Source organism: Furipterus horrens, unplaced genomic scaffold, assembly GCF_987537825.1.
Source record: "Furipterus horrens unplaced genomic scaffold, mFurHor1.1.pri manual_scaffold_6, whole genome shotgun sequence".
Lineage (NCBI taxonomy): Eukaryota > Metazoa > Chordata > Mammalia > Chiroptera > Furipteridae > Furipterus > Furipterus horrens.
This window is the reverse complement of record NW_028327176.1, coordinates 55,421,452-55,447,717: the sequence shown is the minus strand read 5'-3', so window position 1 is coordinate 55,447,717 and position 26,266 is coordinate 55,421,452. Positions and strand designations below refer to the sequence as shown.

General features: G+C 41.3%; 1 pseudogene; it reads right to left on the bottom strand.

Annotated features, from left to right (window-relative positions):
• Positions 1-3,152: 3,152 nt before the first annotated feature.
• On the bottom strand, positions 3,153-9,930 carry LOC150006264 (protein Lines homolog 1 pseudogene; annotated as a pseudogene).
• Positions 9,931-26,266: the final 16,336 nt, after the last annotated feature.

Genomic DNA, 26,266 nt, shown 5'->3' with positions numbered 1-26,266 from the left:
TTATTTGTATTAAGAGCTAATGCCTTAGATGGGTAAATTGACCTGGAGATCTCAACTGGGTTTCTGCTTGAGCTCATTACCAGTAAGTATGAGCACTGGTCTTTCTAAAAGACAGTATGTTCTTCTTAAATAGCTTCTTTGATTATCTTATGAGCATTGTGATGACCTTTTCAAATGGTGAACAGTTTTGTTATGCTCTTATTTTTTCCATAGTTCTTTCTTCCTTTCTGATGTTCCAAGATTCCTTTCATCCTTCTGTTTTAAGAATTTCCTTCGACCATGGTTTTAGAGTAGGTATGTCTGCTGGTCACAAATTCTCTTTGTTTTGTTTTTTTGTTTGTTTGGCTTTTTTGTTTTTGTTTTTTGGGGTTTTTTTTTTTGTTTTTGTTTGTTTGTTTGTTTATCTAAGAATGTCTTGATGTCCCCCTTTATTCCTGAATAATGTTTTCACTTTAATATAGGATTCTATGCTGATAGTTCCTTGCTTTTAGCACTTAAAAAATGTTTCTGCCACTTCCTTCTAACCTCAATGGTTTCTTATGAAAAACTGCTATCATTCAAATTGTTTTTCCATGGGCAATGCATCAATTTTCTCTTTCTGCTTTGTTTTAGTTTTCAGGAGGCCGATTACAATGTGCCTTGCTGTGAATTATTTTGGATCATACTGTTTGGGGTTCACTAGTTTCTTGAATCTTTAGGTTTATGTCTCGTCAAATTTGGGGTTTTTTTGTCATTATTTTTTTCAAATTTTGGTCATTTTTTCAGTTCTAACTTTCCATTAATTCTTTTTTATATCTTCTATCTCTTTGCTGAGATTTTTAATTTTTTCATTTGTTTTAAACATGTTTATAACTTCTCATTGAATAATTTCTATAATAGCTCCTTTAAATTTTTGTCTACATCTGTATCATCTCAATATTGGCATATATTGACTATTTTTTTCTCATTCAAGTTAAGATTTTCCTGGCTCTTGACATGATTAATAACTTTCTAGACTTTCTATTATATCCTGGACATTTTGGAATTTAGGTTATAAGACTAGTAGATTTTATTTAACTTTTCTCTTTTAGCAAGCTGCTTCTTCTTCTTCTTCTTCTTCTTCTTCTTCTTCTTCTTCTTCTTCTTCTTTTCTCAGTAAAAGACTTCTTGTAACTCACTTATTTCCTTTCCTTACTTCTCTCCCTAGACAAAGTGCTGCTATGGCTTCTACTTTTACTACAAATGCAGATGTTCATAAAAATAGGTAGTAATATATTCTAAATTTTCACATTTTACATCTATGGCATCAAGCAGCATACACGTATTTTTTTTATTCTTTTTAAATTTTTTATTGTTCTATCATAGTTGTCCCAATTTCCCCCCTTTGTCCTCCTCCACCCAGCCCACGCTACTCCCACAGTTAATCCTCACACCATTGTCTTTGTCCATGGGTCACTCATACATGCTCTTTGACTAGTTCCTTCCCCTTCTTTCCATCATTAACCCCCTCCCCTTTACCCTCTGGCAGCTGTCAGTCTGTTCCATGTTTCCATGCCTCTAGTTCTATTTTGTTAATTAGTTTATTTTGTTCATTAAAGTCCTCTTATAAGTGAGATCATATGGTACTTCACTTAGCATAATATTCTCCAGTTCTATCCATGTTGTTGCAAAAGGTAGGAGTTCCTTCTTTCTTTCTGCTGTGTACTATTCCTTGTGTAATTGTGCCACAGTTTTTTGATCCACTCATCTACTGATGGGCACTTATATGCCGAAAAAGCATTTGATAAAATCCAGCATCCATTTATGATAAAAAACACTCAGCAAAATGGTAATAAAGGGAGCACACCTCAACATAATAAAGCCCATATATGAGAAACCTACTGCCAGCATCATACTCAACAGGCAAAAACTAAAAGCTTTCCCCTTATGATCAGGAACAAGAAAACGATGTCCACTTTCACCACTCTTATTCAACATAGTACTAGAAGTTCTAGCCCCAGTGATCAGACAAGAAAAAGAAATAAAAGTCACCCAAATTGGAAAGAAGGACATAAAACTGTCATTATTTGCAGATGATATGCTAGTGTACAGAGAAAACCCTATAGTCTCCACCAAAAGACTACTTGACCTAATAAGTGAATTTGGCAAAATAGTGGGATACAAAGTCAATATTCAGAAATCAATGGCATTTTTGTACACCAACAATGAACTATCAGAAAGAGAAATCAGGGGGGAATCTAATTTACTATAGCAACAAGAAAAATAAAGTACCTAGGGATAAATTTAACCAAGGAGGTAGAAGATCTGTACTTAGAAAACTATAAAACGCTGAAGAAAGAAATTGAGGAAGATACAAATAAATGGATGCATATACCATGTTCATGAATTGGGAGAATTAGTATCATTAAAATGCCATACCACACAAAGCAATCTATAAATTCATGTTAAAATACCAATGACATCTTTCACAAATCTAGAACAAAGAGTCCAAAAATTTATAAGATCCAAAATAGCCTCAACAATCCTGAGAAAGAAGAATAAAGTAGGAGGGATCACAATACCTGATATCAAACTGTAATTAAAATAGTCTGGTACTGGCATAAGAACAGACATATAGATCAATGGAACAGAATAGAGAGCTCAGAAAGAAGTCCATGTCTTTCCGATCAATTAATATTTGAAAGAGGGGGCATGAGAATACAATGGAGTAAAAATAACCATTAAACGGTGGTGGGAGAACTGGACTAGAACATGCAAAAAAATGAAACTAAACCACTAACTTACACCATACACAAGAATAAACTCAAAATGGAGAAGAGACTTAAACATAAGCCACGACACCATAGAAGTCCTAGAGGAAAACATAGGCAGGAAAATTTCACATATCCCATGTAGCAATATTTTTGCTGATGTATCTCCTAGGGCAAGGGAAATAAAGGGAAAAAAAAATTTTTTTTTAAACAGAACTACAGCAAGCTACTTCTGACATCATGCCATCAGAAACAAAGAGATGCAGACTCATTACTGCCAGGTGGAAGTGGAAGTCCCATTTGGTCTCCAGTGATAGACACTCCAGTATAGAAGAAGTATTTCATTATTGCTGGGTGTGGATGAGAGTTCCAGCTTCCCACAAGGTCTTGCTGACATCATAGGGGAAGTCATTCTGAGGGACATCACTCCTGCAGGAAAAGAGTGGGGTGTCTCCTTGCAACTTTCATTTCCTTTGCTGAAGAACAATTTTGAAACTAAATTTCTAAAGATTTAATGATAAGTAAGCTCTCTACTCTAAGGATCACTTGATCAGGACCAGAAACATGCTCACAGCCAGGTTAAACTTCACCACCTCCAAAGCAGGAAGGTTTCCCACGGACAGACAATGTCCTCAATAAGCCCAAATCCACAGCTTGCACAATAGCATCAGCTAAAGCCAACAGGTCCACGTCAAAATGACAATCTGGTGTCATAAGGCCGGAATGGAACAGATCCCTGACAAAGGTCTTCACCCACTTTCCAGAGAAGGCACTTTTTAATGAATATTATGAACTTCTTTCAACAAAAACCTAAACAGGTTAGATAGTAATGTCTAGAGCACAAGAAGCCCTCAAAAATAAAATCCTCTGGCAGGTGAAAGGTAACTCCAGGTGGATTCTGAAAGGTATATGAAGTTCAAGCAATTCCAGGAGCATATCGAGCTGCTTATTATTTTAGAAGCGTCTTAGAGGATTTCAAAATACTGAGAAAGTAAGGAATTGTAAAAGACTTCAAAAACACTGTCAAAAGGAGTCAGGAACTGCTTTAAAATGTCTGTTCTTTTGTGAATGTGTATATTTAATGATTTCTTTTGTTGCAACAGTAAGAGTTCAGAAGCAGTATTATCACTTCCAGAGTATTCAGAAAGATTTTTTTAAGCAACCATTAATTACTTAATGTCATATTTTCTTTCAGTTGGAAATACAGAAGTAATGTAAGGCACTTTGCAGCCATGTGAGATAACAATTTATCCAAGTTTTGGAATATACAGGTTAATTTAGAATCGAAGCCTGATGATTTTAAAAGAATCTTAATTGTCTCTCTGTATTTCTTTTTTGCATGGAACTCAGTCTCGACAGACAGAATTCTGGTAACCATCACTTGGATCACTGTTAACTGGAGAAGTGTTATTTCTCAGGCACTGCTCTTCAAACACACAGGGGCTTCAAAAATAGTAGTCAGATGGACAGTGGATGGCTAATGCTTCCTCTGGACACCAAGCCTAAGCTCTGCACTTGGCCTCTGCTGACAAGATGCAGCCAGTTTGTTATTTGTTTGTTTTTTAATCCTCACCTGAGGATATGTTTATTGATTTTAGGAAGAGAGGAAAGAGGAGAGAGAGAGAGAGAGAGAGAGAGAGAGAGAGAGAGAGAGAGAAAATATCAATGTGAGAGAGAAACACCAATTGGTTGCCTCCTGTACACACCCCAACTAGGGATAAAACCTGCAACCTAGGCATGTGCTCTGACCAGGAATCGAACCTGCAACCTTTCAGTTTATGGGATGATACTCCAAGTGAGCCACCTGGCAGGGCTCAGCTGAATTCTTGACAGGAATGCTCTGCAGACCTCCAGAATGTTCTCTCCACAGCTCTCTCCTCCACAGGACTCTGTCCTGCAACCTCTAGTTGCTTTGGTCTCCCTGAACATCCTTCTCTATTTTCTTAACCCAAAAGGTTTTCCAGGCTCCACCTGAGTGCTGTGGCCTGGAAACTCTTCCAAGGCAGTAACCAGAACAACTGTAGGACTCACTTATTTGTTTCTCATCTCTCATGAAACACTTCTTCATTGCCTTGTGTCCATGTCTTGAAAACCATTGCTCTATATATTTATGCGGTTATTTCTTGGGGTTTTTCCCCCCAATGTTGTTGTTTAAGGCAGAAGGGTAAATCTAGGCCTGTTATTCCATTTTGGCCAGATCAGAAGTCTTCTATGAAAAGTTTTTAACTTTGTATCACAAAAAACATTCAAACTTCCATAAAAGTTGTGAGAATATGTAGTACAATGAATGTTTATACACCCATTTACCTGGATTCAGCATTGCTATATTCTGCCTCATCTAATTTTTCTCTATAGGTAGATACAGATACACATGTGTGCACAGATCATTATCATTTTTGCTGAGTCATTTAAGAGTAGGTTGCAGACATCATGTCCCTATCACATTATTATATCCATTTTTTCAGATGAGGAAACAGGTTCAGAGAGATGTAGCAACTTGCTCAAGGCCGCAGAGCTAGTAATAGAGGGAACCAGGATAAGAACCAGGCCCATCTTTCTTCAGACTTAAAGTTTTAACCACAACATTTTACAAGGGCCACTGTCTCTACCCAGCACATGAGTTACACTAGGTACTAGTTCGAGTTGAAGGCCAAACAGCCATGAGGAAAGAAAGGTAAAACTCCAATAGCAATTCCCCTGGAGAACAGAGACAAGATCAAGAATTCTTCCTTCCTCCATCCTCAGTCCACTCTGGTGGCTCATCTAAGGCCCCAATTATCTAAGCATTCCAGTTGTTTTTTCTCCCATCTACTTTGTTAGAACAATTCAGTGCCTGCCTCACCAAGCAGCAGTGAATTTAATGCTCTTGACTCCTTAGAGATTTGACACTCATTTAGGCCCAAAGACCCAATCTATTTACTGGTTCTCATATCCTGACCTCTTTCTATCTTTGCAATTCAACTTAAAATGGGTACCAGGAATTCTCCCTTCTCAGGCCCCAGTTTGCACCAGGCTACCCTCCCTATGCATATGTTCACTGGGCTCCTCTAACACAGACCCTTAAGTGGGACCTGGCCACATCTAGAGAGAAAGGGTGCAAACTCAAAGACTTAGGAAAGAGGCACAGGAGGACCTCCTGCTGGTTAACAGGGCCACCTGGGGCCCACTCTCATTTTCATGCTACAAAGATTCGGAGGCACAGGTTATTGCGTCTCCAGGAGTTTGGTTTCTACTGAGTTCAGAGCCTGGCCTTGGCCTGAAAGCTGTGTTTTCCCTCCAGCCCACTGACAGGGCCCACTAAATCACTGTGATGGCTTTCTGTTCCTGTTACAGTGTCTTCTCCTCACAATATCTTCCTGGAAAAGGCCATGATTAATGTTTCATTTTAGCCCATAGCAACACTGCTTCCCGGCAGCTAACTAGAGAGGGAGGAGTGCAGGGGAAAAACTGGCTTCACTATTTCCAGCTAAATTCCACTCCCTTCACAACACTTTTTCAGATCACTTCTGCCAACAAATCCTTGGGCTGCATGCAGCTCTCCCCTGCTCTCTAACTTCTCTGATCTCCTAGAACATTGCTTGTTTCCATCAGCCATTCACATAATGCATTGTTTGTTTCATTGCTGATTGACACAGGAATGACCTTTGTCTCCTTATCCAGACTGTGCATTTCTGGAGAATAGGGGCTATATTTTAAGATACTATTTTTGTATCTTCCTCAACTCAGAATATAGTGTCATATGCCTTCCCTATCACCCTATTTAAAATTCCAAATGAATGATGTCCTCTCCTGCAACCTGAAATATAACTTATTAGCATATTTTGTTTGATATCTGACCCCCGTTAGAAGGTTAGCCCCAAAAAGACAGGGGTTTTTGTCTGTTTGTTCACTGGATTTTTTGCTAGCATTTAGAACAGTGTCTGGCATACTGTGTGCATTAAACAAATGTGTGTTGAAGTAAGGGATGAATAATGCGAAAAACTATGGAGTAAAGCATCATTTTACTTCATTTTTCCAGTTTAACTCTTTCATGAGTATTTTATGTATGGTTATTTATAAATTTCAGGCTTTCCAATCAATTTTATTTTTTTATATCTGGCTCAGAAAAGAGTAAACACCAGTGGTTAACTGAGGTTTCACTATGTACCAGTAACTATGCATATGCTCATTTAATGAACACTTCTCTCCCCCAGGTTGATACTGTTAAAACAACCATTTTACTGATGAGAATCTGAGTCTTCTAGAAGATAAATAGCTTGCCTGGTGAAGGCAGGACTTCAACCCAGGCTGTTGTGGTTGTTCACCACTCTGCTCTCCTGCAATCCAGGCTTCTAGGATGACCCTTGAGCTTCCTTCCCTAACATCTTCAGGTCCTGGTCATCCCAGCTCATCCTTCCCCAGGATGAGAGACTGGATACTAGGAATGTCCAGAAAGGATTGAAAACAAGCTACTACCCAGAGAACTAAAATAGGGTAAGTGTATGGTAGGAAGAGCAACTGAAAAAAAAAGTTACTGATCACTGAGATGTCTTCATTAGATGCTGAAGAGCATTCTAAGCTATGGCATAAACATTAACTGTGATGGAGGGGACTGTCGTCGTCGTCGGCGGCAGCCGTCCGTCTCGAGAGACGATGGTGTAGTTTCTTAAGAGTCTATCTGCACCGCCGAGAATGGTTGTGCAGTCCGACTCGGGAGTGACACGGTATCTGTCTCCTCCCGTGTTGAATCGACATCTTGCGATGACGCTGGAGTGTCCTCTCCAGTGAAGCTGAAGCTACAGAGCCTGGGCAGGGTGATATGGAGGGTCTGCTGTTGCCCATGCAGCAGACCCCCCCTCTCTTCGCAGCTGAAGGGTCCAAGGGAAAGACGGAGTCAATACAGCTTGGCTTCAGGTGCGCCGCAGGAGTTGCCGGTGTTGACTACAACGTCAAACCGCCTTAGGGACTCTGGCTCCGGATTTTCTGTCGGGGTTTACTCCCTTAGCCTTTCCCCTGAAGAGGTATGTCGCAAGGCAGCGGAGGTTTTTTGGAGTCAGAGTTTTCCTTCTCTGATGTGCCCTGACTGGAAGATCGAACCAGCGACACTTAGCGCGCAGGCCGACGCTCAATCCACTGAGCCAAACCAGCCAGGGCGGAGGTGACTGTAGATAAAGCATATTTCAGACAGTGGGAAGAGTTAAGTTTCAGTCATTTTGAGTTTGAGATACCTGTGTAATACTCAAGAAGAAAAGTTGTATAAACATTTGGATACACAAGTTTGAAGTTCAAGCAAGAGGGCTAAAGATTCAAATTTGGGAGCTGGCAACATCATGGAAACTTGTCAAAGCCCTCAGGGCTGCCAAACTTGCTTCTCAGCTGTCAGAGCCCTAGTCCCAAAGACTGTGTCAAATGTTTTTGAAAGGTTGGTAAGTGCCATGTGCAGGTTTCATCGTTCCCTGCACTGCTGTACCACAAAGCTCAAGTTTGTCCTATTTCTTTCCCTTTTGGGGTCCCACTGGGATCCAATGAGTATGTGATCAATTGTAATTGATCAACAACTGAAATGGTTAACCTTAGAGATTGCTTCTGGGACTTCATTTTCCCTGGGCTTTCATGACTGACCAAGGTACTTGTAAAAAGATGCATTCTTTCAAATATGTTAAAACAATAACCCAGGCCTGAGATCCAAATTGCCTCTATTCGGTGACTGTACATATATTAGATCTGAAGCACAGAAACCAATTTCATAGTGTGATTTGAAGACCCTCTAGTTTCCTTTCTTCTCATAGTTTAGGCATACCATGTACCACCTTCACTAACTACTCAGCCAATGTGCATCCCATCTCTTCCCCTAGCTGTGAAGATGGAGATTACAGAGAATGAGGAAAGAAGGCTCTCCAAGCTGTTGTCATGGGGCCCCTAAAAAGTACTGACTAAGGGAGGAGAAAATATTATTTTTTAGCAACATTGAGAACCCAGCTGAGGTCAGAAATCATACATTCATTCTGAAACCAGTCACCCTGGCTGTGAAATTTTCTCTAGCTGACCTCCAGAAGAGAAAGCAAATAGTAGAGCCACTTCTGGGTTGGGAAATGGCCTGGCAAGTGCATAGGGAGAGCAAGGGGTGGGTCATTAATGAAAATGTAGCTGAAACAATTGCTGGTATGACTTAGGCTGGAGAAGGGAGGGAGGTAAACCAGAAGGAACTGATACTCAGAGCTCCCAGCTCATGGAGGCTGTAGGCAAATCCACAAGGGAAGGAGCATGGGAAGAACCCAGGAAAGGCAAGTCCAGGACAAAGACGACTGCAGCTCACACTCCCATGCTCGGTCTGCATCAGTAACCTCCACAGCCCCATCCCCTTCCACAGGCAAGGGAGCAGGAATCCTACACAATCACCTGTGGCCAGGCCATACACAGCCCATCAGAGAGCCCCAGATAGCAGGGCTCAGTGAAGCCTCAGTTTCCCAGGAATAACTCAGCTCCTCCAGCTGAATCTCTCCAACTTCACTTTTTATTAGAATGATACTGGAGTATTTCACAACATCAAAGGCAGAGCTGAAGAATTAAGTCTCAAGAAAGCAGGAACCAGAAAAGCTCAGACTTCAAGGACTAGAACCAGGGACTCAAACACTATTAGGACTCTCACTTTCTTTAGCTTCCTTCTTTTCTTTCTTTTTTTTTCTTTCTTTTTTTTTCTTTTTTCTTTTTTGGCTCTGCAAGTTTCCTTCATTCTCTCATACTGAAGAAACTTAGAGTCAGAGCTTGGGCTCTGGAACCAGCTACTTGAGATTCTTATCCTAACTCTTCTCTTTCATTTACCAGCTGAATGACCTTGAGCAAGTGACTTACCTTCTCAATGCCTCAGTTTCCTCATGGGGATAATAATAGTGCCTACCTCCTATGATCACTTGAAGAAGAAATAATTTAATTCTTTTAAAGCATTTGTAAGAGCCCCTAGCCCCCCAGGCTCTGTCTCATCCAAGAGAAGAGCTTCCACACCAAAGGATGCTAATCAGCGATTTGCCCTGAAAGTTGAAGGTAATAAACTGGGGTCCGATTCATATCAATAGTGGGATTCACAAAGATTCGTTCTCAAGAACAGGGTGGAGGAGCAGCAAGAGTTGTGATGCTACTCTGAGTCATGCAGGAGACATATTCTGTTAGGAGCAGGCAAATATATTTTAATCTTTGTCAATGACTCTCAGCCCCCTACCGACATTGCTCCCCTTGGCCATCAATAGATGACCACACCTACTATGGAAAACTGGGCATCTTGCCCTTTCCTCTACTCTCTACCTCTACATTTAGATTGATCTGCTTTGAAACCCATCCACATTGCCTCTCCATCTCTGCTCCTATTCAAGAGGAATCTCTCCTGCAGTCTTTGAATTCCCCCACACTCTGCCTCAGGACAATTGTTCCACCAGCCATCCCCTCTCTCCCCACTCCTCACATACCTTCCACTTCTCCTTCACTCCTTGCCCCTTAACAGCTTTGAAGCAAGCTTATGTCTCTCCCACCCCAAAGACAAATAGCTCTCCCTTAACTCTCACTTCCTTAGGTCTCAACTTCCCTTTGCAGCCCAGCATCTCAAAAGGTCATCTCCACTCACTAACTCCACTTTCTCCTCTCCCATTCTCAAAGCTCTGTCTTCTAGCTTCCATTCCCATTTCTTCAAAGAAACTAACATATCCCCCAACAGCCAAATGCCTAGGCCTCTGCTACATTAGATGTTATTGCTACCCTTACTTTAAACTCTCTCCTCCCTGGTTTTCTATAGTAACACTCTCCTTGGTTGTTTCCCTGTCTCTCTGACGACTCCTCCATATCTTTCAAGTGTTCCTCACTCTTCATCCACACATCCTTGAATGATCCATCTTTCCCCAGGTCCTATCATCCCTTCACTTCACAGCCTCCCTGGGTGACCTTATCTCCCTCAATGTTTCAGTTACCCCCTGCACAAGCCAATGATTCTCAAATCTATAGCCACTAAGTTAGCTTTCCCTCCTGAATGTCAGATTATCTATCCAGCCACTCATGCTGCATCTTTACTTGGAGGTTCCCTGAAACATTGCAAACTTGGCATGTGGGTTTTAGGGATAGTTCCTAACACCACATCATATGGAAAATAGTTGAAGGCACTAGAGGTGTCTGATCCACAGAGGTGACTCAGGATGGATTATGGTGGTAAACTGGGTCATAGTGGTTAACTGGGAAAGGAGCTGGAGATATTCCATATGGAAACAAAGCAATCAAATGAAGAAAATTGAAGACATTTCAGCTGATCCTAATGAAGACCTTTTGGAAGTCGGAGTGGCTCAAAGGTAGACTCTGCTACCTTAGAAGTTTCTAAGACTTTGGTTACTGAGAGCATTGAAGCACCAGGCATTAAATTCCTTCCAACTCCAGAAGTCTATGATTTTGTGAGAAAGCAAAACTGAACTTATGCAGATTTGACCAAATGCTGTAAAACTTCTAAAATACTGGCGTTGGTGCTGACTGGGCTTTGGTTTGCAGTCTAGAGTCAGCTTGGACATTTCAGGATAGCTGAAAGGACCAAAGAAATTGAATCAACTCCCATAGCATGACTCTCTCTGAGGTATTTGTACTTAATTATATTTTTATGGAACCACTCAGTTGGTATGGATTTTGCATTGCCGATATTGCAGAGGAAACTTTGAAGTTCTGTTTCAACAAACCTAACCAGGTCTCATTTGAGGCAAGAGCCCCAAAGCTAGGTAGAATATAATGGCCTGATGACCAAGCTGAGGAGGACTTTTTTGTCTGAGTCTATAGTATCTCTGCCTGCTGGCTAAGGACATAAGACTTGAATTACTGTCTGAAAAAGGATGGTTCCCACTAAGAACCAGCTCCATGTACCTTCAAGACACCCCATGTCTAAAATAGCTCCCTCCCTGACCATCTCTGGACCATCCCACCCCTTCGTATGTCTGGTACTATGCTTTCTGCTTACTGGGCTCCTACAACCTCTGCGCCCCCTCTGCCTGTTTAAATTCTTTTACTATGAATAGATTTCCCTGACTTCCATCTGGCTTTTTCATTACTGAATTTTCCAGCTCTACTGATGCCTTCACACTGATCATTTGACTGGCTTTTTTCCCATAGTATCACCCATAAGCCTTACATTTTAGAGAGCATTCTGTTCTAGCAAAGAATCTGTGGGCCCAAAGGGACATTTCCACCTAGAGTTCTAACCTCCCTCTATGCAGCCTCCAATACCAGAGATTCTGGAATTCCCTATTCATACAGCCATGAGTCTACTTCTAGGGCCTGGAAAAGCCCTTGCTTGGATATGGGAGGTGGGCCTTACTGCCTGTGTGTGAACTCCTTAAGCCTGAAGGATAGCTGAGGCCACTGCATAGGACTCCTGGAGATGGATGTGGGATGGAACCAGGACAAGGAAGAGAAAGGGGTGGCTGAAGCCTGGCATCTTCAGTTGTACTCTTTCTATGGGCTCTGCAAATCCTAGAGGTACCAGGTATGAAAGTTAAAGTGGCCCAGTCCATGGCCTCAAGAAACATCAAGAACATAGCAAACCAGGTTTTAAGATAGAATTTGAACTAAAGATTGTTTCTGTCTTTTTGCTTAAGCCCAGATCCTAGAGCTAGCGTTCAATATGCTATTCTCTCTACGTGACTTGCATCTCCCCAGACAGAGCCCCCCCCCAGCTCAAAATCCTCCCCTCTCAAGAGGCTCTCCAGCTCATCAAGACCTCAATCTTACATCTGAATTATAATCCAAAGAAGAGGAGGCAGTAAGAGAGTGCTATATCACTCTTCAGTGCCTCAGTTTCTTCCCCTATCAAATGGAAATCATAGTAACCACCTCCCATCCCACAGGATCACTTTGAGGATAAAATTAGAACTTGACTACCTGACTACCCAACATCCAAGGCTATTTCAAGCAATGTTGTCTCAAGGAGAAATGCAGGAAAGAGCTAATTTGGGGTGAGAGACACTGATATTCTGGACCACATATCATGCACTAGCTATGCCAAACTTTTTAAGTCCCCATGTTACCCAGCATGTTAGCCTCCAGACTAATGCCCCTCAATTGATGCCAAGTGGTAGTTACTCAGTTGGAAAAATAAAATTTAATATCACTCCAAGCAGAATATAGCCTGAGGAGACATCTGCAGCAAGAACTAACTCTGTGGGGAAACATGCACACTTCTACTCTGCTCATGGGAAGGCAACATGGTAAGCCCTGCAGAAGACAATTTGGAATACCTAACAACTAGTGTGGTGATTTTTTTTGACCACACAAACCCACAGTTATTTATGTCAGCACAGATTGTAAACAGAAAAGATTAGAAATAACCCAAAGGGTTCATAAATAAGGGCTAGTGAAATATACTATGGTACATTCTCACAACTCAGTATCTAAAAATGGAACAAGGAAGCTTTCTATGCATTTATGTGGGAAGATCTCCTTGACACATTGTGTTAGAAAGAGTGGAAAATAAGAATGCATTTTAATCCCTGGCTGGTGTGGCTCAGTGGACTGAGCACTGGTCTGCAAACCAAAAGGTTACAGGTTTGATTCCCAGTCAGGGCACATGCCTGGGTTGCAGGCCAGGTCCCCAGTTTAGGGCATATGAGAGGCAACCAATTTTTTCTCTCACACATCCGCCAATGTTTCTCTCTCTGTCTCCTTCCCCCTCTTCCTAAAAATAAATAAATAAAATATTTTTTTTAAAGAATGCATTTTAATATTTTTGATTTGCTTGTATTTTTACAGTCACTAGAAGGATACATAAGAAAATTAGTAAGAGGAGGGAGGGAGGCCTTGCAATTACACTTTTTGTATTTTTATTTTTAAATCACGTTAATATTTTAACTTAGAAAAACATAAATTAATAAAGGGGAAAAAGCTATTCAGAATGCATTCCAGAGGGGCAAAGAGTGCTGCCTGGGTGACTGTGCTCCTGGCTGGGCCTCGGACCACCCTGAACTTCCTCAACTGAAAGACAAGAGAGGGTGGTCATGTCGCTCTCAGTTCCTTCCAGCCCCACTCTTCTATAAATAGTACTCTTTCCTGAATCACGCCCTTTTTATATCATCACTAACCTCTGTGTCTTTCACTTGTGCAAACAATTGCAAGTTTACTGATCAAGTTCAGCACAATTTTCCAGAGAATTCCAAGAATCTTATAGTCTATATTTGGTTACTTCTCATGCTTGGATTACATTTGGCAATTGTCCATGCCCCTGTGCTTCTCTCTTAGGCTTTATTCAGAAGCTTTTAAATGTGAGTTTTAACTTGTATTACTCCTTTTAGAAAGCAATTTGGTCATATAAAAAGTACATACAGCATCCTGTTTCTTTGGTAATCACTCTCTATATGACAAAGTCCAGTTCTGCTTGATTGACTCATTTGGCGTTACTTCTGCTAAGCACAGTAGGAATTAGATAAAATCCCATGAGTATTGCATAGGGAAACTGAAATGACCTGGGTTGCTCTGCTGTGTCACAAGAGACAAGGGCAAGGCTGAGGACTGAACAGGAGCCAAGAGGGCAGTGCATTGTGCCTGGGGCTTTTTGGTGCTGCTGTGTCCCAAGGTTTGCACATTGTGGAAGAGGCTTAGAGAGAGGGGTTGGCTAAAGGTTAAAGGAGGAGGAAGGAGCTCTATAAATGTAAGACACCAGCTCCAAGGTTGGGTCCAGGCCCAGCTACAAGAGGAGGTGGCTCCATTGCCCCATCTGGCCGAGTGCCTGATGCTGGAATAGACACTGTTGGTATATCCTACTGAGACTCCCAGAGATCCCAACAGCACAATTTTCCTTAAAAATCATTTTTGTCCAAAAACTTAGAATTTTTTAATTAGAAAAAAAATAGAATTACCCTCATTCAAACAAACTGTTTTCATTCCTCCATGTTTACATCCAGGCCCTGATAATGAGCACTGCATTTTCAGAAGCAGAATAGTTGTGTAGGTTAATTTATGCTTTTTTCATTTGACATTACTTTCTAAGCCTGTGGCCTCAAAGTCTTTTTAACGCCTATTTGAATGATTGAATAATATTGCGTTGCATAGATCCACTATGGTTTAGTTAACCATTTCCCTGTTGTGTTGGAGCTACTGATACACTTAGCTTCCCTGGCCTTAAGATTTTCTTTAGAATAAATTCTCAAGAGGGAGATAACTAGGTTAAAGGATATAAACACGATGAACGTTTTCACTACTTTCTTATTTGTTTTCTTTTCTTGACTTTATCCTATCTCTAGCCATGCAGTTTACTACATCATCAGGCAGATTATTTGTTTTTAGTATTTAGGGTCAAGGTATTATTTTCTTATTATTTAAATAAGATTTTTTAACTTGGTTTTAAATTACTGTAACCATTATTTTTACTAAAAAATTAAAGCTTATTTTTTATCTTCACCCAAGGACATGCTTATTTATTTTAGAGAATGGGGAAGGCAGGGGAGAAAGAGAGGGAGAGAAACATTGATCTGAGAGAAACATCGATCAATCGCCTCTTGTACACTCCCCAACTGGGGACCAAACTCACAACCTACCTATGTGCCGTGATTGATAATCAAAACTGCAGCCCTTTGGTTTATGGGACGACACTCCAACCAACTGAGCCACATTGGCCAGAGCATAAAAAATTAATGCTTGCTCATGGTAAAACTGTAAATATCTTTTATAAATTTTTATATAATCAATCACATTGATACATATAATCTTATTGTGTTCTTATGTAAATTTTTTTGAAATTTTATACTCTTATCTATTAATCTTCTTATCATTTTCTCTATAGCTTCAATTCTTATAGTTATTCCTCCACAATAGAAACAAATACTCTAATGTTGCTAGTATTTCCATGACTTAATTTAGATGTTTAATGAGCTTACAGACTTGCCACTTACTTTAGTGTGTGGTGTAAGGGTGGCAGAAAGGAGCAGAAACCAGTTTTGATTGATTGTATTTATTTTATAAGGTACCTAGTCCCATTCCTGGGAAGTCAGTTTGGCAAAAGAATCTGATAAAAGTAGTTACTTTTAGGTTAACCAGTCAACTCACACATTGCTTTGCAAGCCTAGGCTTCAATTTCTCCAAGTATGAGTCTTTACTTACATGTCTACATTTCCTGCAGCGACTAGCCTCATGTCTTCCACGTGGCAGATGTTCCATAAACATTTGTTAATTCGACCTGATCTGACATCAAAATGGAACTTGCAGCACAGAGCTGTTATTTAAAAGACTAATCCAGAAGCTGAGGGTACTGTGTTTAACCATCAGCACATACCCCACCAGTCAGCCTTCCCCAGGTCACAGCCTTTCCCAGGCCAGCAGCATAATAGGAATGCTGGCAAAGTTGGGCATGGGAGTGGTTAATAAGGCATGTGTGTGGAGCAGACATGCTTGGCTTCAAATTCTGCATCTACCACTTTCTAGCTAGGGGTCTTGAGCAAACTGAGCACTGTGTTACACATCTGTAAATAAAGCACAGAAGAGCTCCTGGTGTGATTGAAATAAGGGTTAGAAATAATACACTCAAAGTACCCAGCGCAATGCCTGGCCTTAAGAAGCTGCTCAATACATGATAACAATTATCACCTTCCTTGCTTCCATTGTGTCCTGGAGAATCTAAGTTCATAACCCTTGAGAAGCTAAAGGATGTGTATAGCTATGGGAAAGTGTGGGTATGGAGAAGGAAGCATGAAAGGTATCCAACAACCACTTCCTCACGCACACACACACATGCAGGAGTTCCAGGCCATTTACTGGGGCCATTCTATCAATCATAGGAACAGATCATTACCAACTTACCTAAACTTTGTTTATCGGAGTCAGAGTTTATTTGTCTAGTCATCTATCTCTAAAAGGCTGAACACTTCCCAATTCATTCTAACAAACACAGCAGTCCCATTTTTGAGAATTTCTATGACAGCAATCCCTCACACATCTATGAAATAACGTACTTATGAGGTTACTTGCTAAGAGCACGTATCTATGAAATAATGCACTTACGAGGTTACTTGCTCCAAGTGTCTATCACCGGGAAACTAGTTGAATAGACCATGGCACAGCCACACAGTGGAACACTCTGTAGCTATGAAGAAGAATGAGGAAATGCCCTATTGTACTAATAGGGGATCATTTCCTGGATATGCAGGGTGGGGTAAAATTAGGTTTACAGTTGTGAGTGCAAGAAACACAGAGTTTCTTCTTGTATTATTACTTATTAATTATTGTATTATTTCCCATACAAACAACTGTAAATCCACTTTTTGTCCCACCCAGTATTGTTCAGTGAAAATAGCAGGGTTAGCACAGGGCATGAAGTATGCTGCCTTTTCTATGAGACTTCCAAGAGAATCCACTTCCCCTTCCCAGGTTGCAAAATCACTAATGTAGGTTTCATCCCAAGAAACCAAGGCAGTCTGAGTGCCAGGACACCAGCAAGCTAATGGGGAAAATCCTGTGCCCTCACCTGAATGGACACTAAAGAGATGCGTGACCTAATTCAACATTCATTCTGATTCTCTCAAAAGAAAAATATAAAGCCTTGTTGGTGTTGGAGACACAGAAAGAGGCTCCTCTTGATACTATAAATGTATTAGAAACCAAAAGGAAGCATGAAAAACAATGGTAAAATCCTGAAGGTACAGCTACAAAAATCAGGTTTCAGTCAAGAACAAGCTCTATCTGGGCTTGTTCTGGAAGCTCTAGTCAATGTGCTAAAATATAAATGAAGAGGAAGAAACGAATATATCACTATCTCCAGACAGCATGATGTTAAGCAGTAGAGGACTCATTAAAATAAGAAATATCAGACAATAGAATCCTGTACAGCTACCAAAGATGATGGTGTAGAACCATTTATTATTGTGGAAAAGTGTCCAAGTTAGAGTACCAAACAGTAATATACCATGATTTAATTTAAAAATACATATGTATACACTATGTTGAATATATACATAGAGAAAAATCAGGAAGGAAATTTACCAAAATATATTTAGAAATTATATCTCTGGCCTATGGGGTTCCAAGTGACTCTTATTTTTCTATGCTTTTCAGTATTTTCTGAATGCTTTATATTAAGCATATTTATATAATTGAAAAAACAATAAATCTCATTTACCCACAAACACATGCACATGGGTGCTTGCTGCTATATGTGATGCACCCAGTCCTCTTAATGATTGTCCATTCATCACCCCAGCGGTTGAGAGAAGGCCCTTACTTGGTCTCAATCCCTGCTGGAAAGATGACTGGATTTCCCATCTCCTTATTTCAACTTGAGTCATAATCTAGCAGACCCTCCCTGAGCCTCTTTTTCTGGTCTCTCTTGGTCCAGAAACCACCACTCTGTCAGAGCATGGTCAGGCAAGCTCCATAAACCTGGGCATCCTCGTCTCAGCCTGGAGTATTCCCTCCAAATTTCTATAGCATTGGAATGAGTAACCAAGTCCCAGTGTGACTCAGACTGAGATCAAGGCTGGCCTTGATTATCATGGGACTTTTAAAAAGATTGGCAAAGTCACTCCTCATCTCTCCAAAACCAGCTCCCCATCAGTCTCATATTTGCATAATTCAGTTATGAACCAGGAAGTAACATACAAATACAAATGCATTCTAACAGATTTGCTTTGAACCTAGTAAACTTTACTTTATACTCACTTCTACCTTGCTTGGTTATTTGATTTCTAACTCCATAATATTTGAGGAAAAGCAGACTAAAGAAAAGGAGGACTTCCAGCTAAGATGGAGGCTTAGACTGACACACTCCATCTCTCTCCACAACTAAGAAGGACTACAACTACCGCAAAATCAAAAATAACCAGAAGTTCCAGATAATAAAGCTACATGGAAGTCCAATGTATGAAGTTATAAAGAAGTGGTGCTTGTCCGGATGGGTAGGAGAGGCGAAGCTGGGGCAGAGAGGTCAAGCTATACTGGTGGTGGCAGCTGCGGCAACGGCGGCTGCGGGACAGTGGTAAGCACAGACACTCATATTTAAGGGGAGGCGAGAAGCACCTGGGGAGCACTGTAGGCTGCAGACCAGACCCGTCAGCTTGCGATTCCAATGCCGGGGAAGGCAGATCCCCATTGCCTCAGACTGTGAGGGCTGGAGGGCGTGGGGACAGAGGAGGAGGCTCCTGGTCTCTCAGCAGAGAGAGAACAGCAGGAATCCGTCTTGGACCCCCGCCCCCACACAAAGCACCACAGTGTGGTGAGAAGGGTCGCCTGGTAGTGACGAGTGCATGGGGCTCCGACCCCTATAGCGTAGGAGGTATGACAGCCCTGCCCAGGAAGCAAAGGTAAAGACAAAACTGTCAGGATGGGAGTGATCACGATAGAGATCCCAATCACACAGCTGACCAGACAGCAAATATGTGCTCTATCGGACCAGCAGATAGATAATCTTTCTGAGGCTCAGTTCAGAGCTCTGGTTATGAGAAAGCTTTCAGACCTAACAGCAGATCTTAAACAAGACAGGGAAGGAATGAAGGCTAGTCCTGCTGAAATGAACAAAAATACATACGAATCTAGCGGTGAGGGAAAGAAAACCAGGGATCAAATCAACAAATCGGAACATAGGGAACAAACAGTCAACCAGTGCAGAAAAAGGAAATGAAAAGTGAGGAAAAGGAGGAGAGGCTCAGAAACCTATGGGACAGCTATCAGCGGGCCAACATCTGAATCATAGGGTTACCAGAAGGTGAAGAAGAACTAGAAATTGAAAAATTATGTGAAAAAATAATGAAGCAGAACTTCCCTAACTTGGGGAAAGAAATGGAATTAGAGGTCCAGGAAGCATAGAGAGTTCCAAAATAACTGGACCCAGGGAGAACCATACCAAGACACATTATAATCAAAATGTCAAAAATTAAGGATAAAGAGAGAATCTTAAAAGCAGCAAGAGAGAAGAAGAGAATTATGTACAAAGGGGTCCCAATAAGACTATCGGCTGATTTCTCAAAAGAAACTCTACAGGCAAGAAGGGACTGGCAAGAAATATTCAAAGTAATGAAAAGCAAAAACCTACAACCACGATTACTTTATCCAGCAAAGCTGTCATTCAGAATAGAAGGGCAGAGAAAGTGCTTCCAGGACAAAGGAAAGCTGAAGGACTTCATCAGATCCAAACCACTGGTATATGGAATGTTAAAGGGACTTGTTTAGGAGAAAGAGGATCAAAACTATGAACATTAAAATGAAAACTGTATCACAACAACCAACAACAGAAGCTACGGAATCAAAACAAAGGCAAACTAAGTAGGCAACGAGAGTGGGGAAAGAATTATAGGTATGGGGAACATATTGGGGGGAGGTCAGCAGGGAAGGGGGAGGGGAGAAAGGGAGGGAGATGGTACAGGAATTAAGAAGCATAGTAGGAGGGAGTGGAGTAGATAGGAAGATGTTGAGAATTATATGCACAACCAGTGGGCATGGACTAAGGGGAGGGGACAACTGGAAGGAGGGGGTCACTGGGTGGAGGGGAACAAAGGGAAAAGTAATTGGGACAACTGTAACAGCATAATCAATAAAGCATTTTCTTTTTTTACAAAAAAGAAAGAAAAGGAAAGCAGCAGCTACAAGGTGAGCATCAGAAAGTGAGAACCTGAGAATGATCACACGTAGGACTGAAAAAGTGTAAGACTTCAGAGGGGAGAAGCAAACAGCCCTGTTTATCTGATGTTACTTCGGAGCACAGTAACTAATATTTCTAATGTGACCTCAAGTCACACATAAACATGGTCTTTTGCAGCATACTCCCTAAGAATGCCAGGTGTTTGCAAAGGAGTCCCCAACCTCCCAGACATCTGAAGGCTGCCCACCTTGCCCAAAGTTGAGAAGGCTCCTCTTTGCTGTGCATCCACCAGAAGCTTTTGCACAACCACACTTGCACAAGCAGCATGGGTCGATTGTCATCATTCAGATGGCATTTCTCAGAAACTAATCCAAATGTATTTTTACAGTTGATACATTTATATACCAATATATTTAAAACACAAATAGTGCTGTTTTTGCTGCATATGTGATAGTTTCTAGAATTAGCCAATGAAGGGAAAAGAAAACTGAACCAACAAACTATTAATGACTTAAGTTTTCTGTCTAACTTCAGTTTCCTCATCTGTACAATGGAATATATAATACCTGCCTGAAGTACTTCAGAAGATAGAATGGCTATGTGGAAATTCTACCTATGTGAAGGAATAAGGAGTGTGTTTTACAGTAGTAATAGTATCTTTCCTAGATTAAGTTATGGATTAAAATTACAAGAGGAAGGAAAATTATAAGTACATAGTACTCAAAGGTTAGAGATTAGGTCTATCTTGCAGACAGATAATTGATTAGAATTGCGCAGAGCTCAGAGAGGGCTTCAAGCCAGTATTAGCAATATGCCATTCTTGGGGAGCTAGCGACACCTATTGCACACTAACTGTATTGCAATTGATCTGGAAAAGTAGAAGACATCAAACCCGCCACGATTTATGTACAATTTTAGTCAGGCACAAGACAACATCGCAAAAATAAAAATTAAAAAGTCAGAGTATTTCCCTTAGGAAAGTACCAATTTTATCACATTTAAAAATAACTTTTTTCATATTTAAATGTAATGTATATTCATTGTAGAAAATATTGTCCAACAACATCACTATCAACACTTAATTTGAAGCACTACCACTGCCATTATCATTATTGCTCTCTCTTCATTCTTCTTTTCTTTTCTTTTCCCTTCTCATTCTCCCTGCCCATATGCATATAGATATAAAAAAAAGGTCAGAATTCTTCATTAGCGATAACCATTGCTAACAGCTTTGTGTGTATTATTCCACATATTTTTATGACAATGGAAATATATCTTACAAATACATGGGAAACAATGGGGTATTTCAGTAAGAAGCCGTTAGAAAGAATTTAGAGTGCCTGGGCTTGTGCTAGGTGGTTTTTCAGCAGGCTTTAAGGAAGCCGGACTTTGCTCTGGATTGGGTGTTGCCAGGAAGTGGGGTAATTCTATGACCCGGTGCCTTGCTAAAGCTCATCCAGAAGGAGGGACCACAAGCATGATACCGGAGCTGCTGAAGAATTCAGAAAGCGGCAGCAGCCCTTCCTATAAGCCAGGACAGGTGGATGCTGGATCACTTTTGTGGTTGGACAATGTTCTGCTTTGTCTGTGTGCAGATATGATTATGGAGTGGTCTTGCTTTTCCTCAGTCCACCACATCACAGCGTGGCTTTAGCAGATGTTGGTGCTCTGTGAAGCAGGAGAAGTCCAAGGGCTCTCTGTGACGCCAGGCCGGCTCCTGGCCGTCAGGCTGCTCTTCTTCCTTATGGTTTCCTCTTTTCTTCACTTAACAAAGTTGTACACATTATTTTTAGTCATTATTGGGGCTATTTAACCAAATTTCTCCTGTTGAATAATTATATTTTCTAATATTTTAGGCTTATAATTTACACTAAAATGAAAACACTTAGAAACATCTCTTTGTACACTTATACTGCTATTTCCTGAAAATAAATGTTCAGAAGTGTAATTACTGGGTCAAATTAAATACATTTTAAAGTTTTTAATAGATATTAAAATAGAATGCCTTCTGTAGAGATCATACTAATTTCACGTTCAAAAATAGAATACCCAATTTCCTCCCAAACTCTTATCAACACAAAGATCATTCACTTTTATTTTTTAAAAATATGTTGATTGATTTTAGAGAGAGAAGGGAGAGAGAAAGAAATCAATTGGTTGCTTCCCATATGTACCCCGACGAGGGATCAAACCCGCAACCAAGGTATGTGCTCTGATGAGGGATCAAACTGGTGACCTTTTGGTGTATGGGATGACACTCCAACCAACTGAGCCATCAAGCCAGGGATCATTCACCTTTTTTTAAGTCTTTTCCAGTTTCATAACCAGAAAATTTTGTTTTTAAAAGTTTTAGTATGTAAAATTAAATACAGGAAAAAAGAACAAATGAAGCATGTATGTCCTGCTAGACTATGTTGTCACTAGACCACATTAGGCTGTCTCAGGGGAGTCCAGTTAGGGGGTACAAAGCCTTTGGTTGGTATCTCAAGTCTGTTTCCTAAGCTGCCAGGTCAGAAGAGATGTTAGCAGAACACAGTGATTTTGGGTTCCTCGGAACTTGGGACTTATCTTGACAATAATGCTTTTCAAAGTATGTTATTATCAGCTCACTTGTCTGCCTTCCTGCTGCATTAGGAGCTTCAAGGGAGCCAGGATAGTATTTTATTCACTTTTTAATTTTTTTTACTGTGGTAAAATATGTATAACATCAAAAGTAGCATCTATACCATTTTTAGGTACACAGTTTAGTGTATTAAATACATTGATAATATTGTACTACCATCCACTTCCAGCACTCTTTCCACTTTGAGAACTAAAACTCTATCCCCATTGAACAACAGCACCCTATTCCCTTCATGCCCAGCCCCTGGCCACCACCATTCTATAATAGCTCCTGTCTATGAATTTGACTGCTCTAACTTCCTTGGATAAGTGGAATCATATACTATTTGTCATTTTGTGACTGTCTCAGTTCATTAATCATAATGTTCTCGAGGTTCATCCATGCTGTAGCATGTGTCAGGATTTCTTTCTTTTTTAAGTAGTGTGTGTAAGAAAGATGTTTTAAACCACTAAGAGTTGGGGTCGTTTATTATCATGTCATAACAAAGCCTGTCCTGACTAATACAGCAATACATACTCAAAAGAATAAGAGCATATCTAACAAGGCTCCTAATGGCAGCTTTGTCATAAACCTTTGTAGAGGTTTCACATGGACACTTCAGTTTGTCAGCTAGGACACCCGAGGTTTATGTTCCCTTCTTTCTGAGGACATTTACCTGGAAATTACAAAGTGATCACACAGTCTATGATAAGCTATAGTATTATGATGATGAAATCACAAATTGCATAAATCCAATAAATCTGAGAGGTGATGGGTTTCCAGCCTGATAAAAGATTAATATGGTGGATATGCATGGGGAGAGGCTATGTTAGGGGAAATGGCCTGCTTTCTTCATTTTAGGCACCTAGGGCTCATTCAGCTCTACCCTTTTACAGTCAGTTCTGCTTCCTCAGTCTGCAGTCCATTTCATAATGCAGACACTCCAGACTCAGCTGGTTTTAGAAATGCTGATATTGGTTACAGGGGGCATCAATGTTTCTCCACAAACTCACAGGGACAAAAAAAGAAAAGAAAAAAGCATTACTTAATTTTTGTGAATCAATTTCATCTGTTCCTGAGCCCCTAGTCACTTCAGAAGGAAAACATTTTATCTTAGGCCTCTTGAGAGGAGGGCATCTTTCTCCCTAAACTTGAACATGAATTCATGAGACTCACGTGGCTCCCAGCAAAGGAAAGAAGAATCTGGTTCCTATGAGCCAAAGGGTAAACAGCTCTATCCTTTCACACCAAAGTATGGGACACCTCCCCCTCATCCTCAAGGCCATGACTACCTCCAGCCTCCATACTTTCCACCCCCTAGAGCTTGTGTCCCTTATGGAGAAGCTGCATGGAAGCAGGGCACAGGTCTATGTCACTCGAAGACCACAACAGGCATTCTCACTCTTACCTCAGGGAAGGGCCACTTCTGCCTCCTCAATTCTTATAGAAGAAATAGGAGCTTACCTACCTTACATGGTTAAGTGTGTCTTGAAAGGAGAGTACTGAAAACACATGCTGAATCTTTGCATTCTTGGGCTTGCAGGAGATAATTCCAGTGACTCCATCTGAGGCTAACTGAAACCCTTTACTTAACAGATACAATGTATGCCTGCGAAGGCCTGAGACCTGAGCTTTCCTGTGAGTCCTCTGCCTCAGCCTCTAACCAGAGAAATCAAACCAGCTTCCTCAACACTTGACCCTAGAGTGAACCTCAGTTCTGGAAGGATTGTATTGCCAGCCTCCTCTACTCAAAGGACTTGCTTGAACTTGAGTGGGAGATGCTGGTCTTGGATCCAGCATCAGTTGCTGACTCCTGCTCCAGCCATGGTTCCAGATGCAGGTAGAGAAAGCCTTTAGCTTGTGGTCCAGCATGGCCAAGTCTCAGAGTGCCAACTCTGACATAAATGAGGAGTGCTGCCCCCACCAGTGGGCAGGTCCAAGATTCATTTGTAGCCCCAAACCCCAGGCCCATGGGCTGGGAACCAAAGAAAAAGGAAAGAGTTACTGGCTTGCTCTTATTTCTCCACAGGGCCTGGAGCAGCCCTCTAAACCTGACCGCTTATCTTGGCCCTTCCAACCACTCCTGTCCCCATCTGACATCCTCTGCTGCCTGCCCTTCCCCACCTTAACCAGGACCTGGTGTTTTACATCAGTCCAGATGGACCTCTCTAGAACCACGCCTGCTGTCTACTGGTCACACAAAATGTCATGTCCTGGGGCCCACCAGGGAGAACTTAAAAACTGCAGAAAGATTTCTTGTGCTTTTATTGCTGGCTTTTCCTTTAGTTGGTGAAAACAATCTTTAAAAATTTCAACTTTGCCTCTACTACAAAAAAAAAAGGTAAGTTCTATCCTCACACGCTTGAGACAGGCAGGACTTGTGCACAGTCTGTTGTAGCCATGACTGCCCCCCTCTGACAGGAACAGAGTAGCCAGGAAGATCAAGGCCCAGCAGATACCAAAAGGATGCTTTCTTGCCATCACTGAAGCCATCAGCAAACTTGTGGGCCGCTGGGGAAAGCAAGGGAGCTAGGTATCTCCAGGGAAAGGATGTGAGTCAGCCTCCTGTTGGGCTAGAGCTGGCACTGTGCTAGAGCTCACTTGGCTCATAAGAGCCCACAGTGAGCATCACTTTCTGGCTCTACTTACAGTAAAATCACATGGGTAGCAGCAGATCACTCATTAGGAGTGATAAGCTGAGAGTGACAGTTTGGGTTCCAAGGACTAGAGCCAAAAACAGAGAATTTAAGAGGGCCCAAAAGTAAGCAGCCTTTGGAGACGAAGGTAACACAAGCACAAGCTCCATCCCCACCTCTCTCCCTGGCTGCTTTAATGTGTGGAGCCAGGCAGGTCTCTGACTGCCAGGATCCTCACAATTGTCCCTGCAGGAATCCTGCACCCTCCTTTAGCTCCCTTACCCACAGATCTTCTCCCTTCCCACACCCCTTCCCCAGCCCAAAGATAATGCAATCGGTTACACTATTTCTCTAAAAGTTGGGTTCACACTCCTGAGCTCTCACCAACTCTTGGGGCTTGAACTTTCCAACAAAGAGGTTGTTATCCTCCCTTCATGCCTGTTTCCATCCTTCCTCACTTTTCCTACATTCCTCATCCCATTTTCCTCCAACCAGGGCCACTGTTCAAAAACCAAATGCCCAAGTCCACCATGTTCTGATTTCTCCCTTCCTCACAGAGACCCCAGCCCCCTCTGACACCTCCTCAACCCCTTTCTTCCCCACAAAATTAAATAACCCATAACCTTAAGAGAGTAGAGTGAAATGAGGATAAACCCAAGAAACCAGCCTTACTCCATTCCTATATAGAATGACTAATAGGGTCACTAAGGTCAAACATATCTGAGGATTATAAAAAACTGCAGGTCCT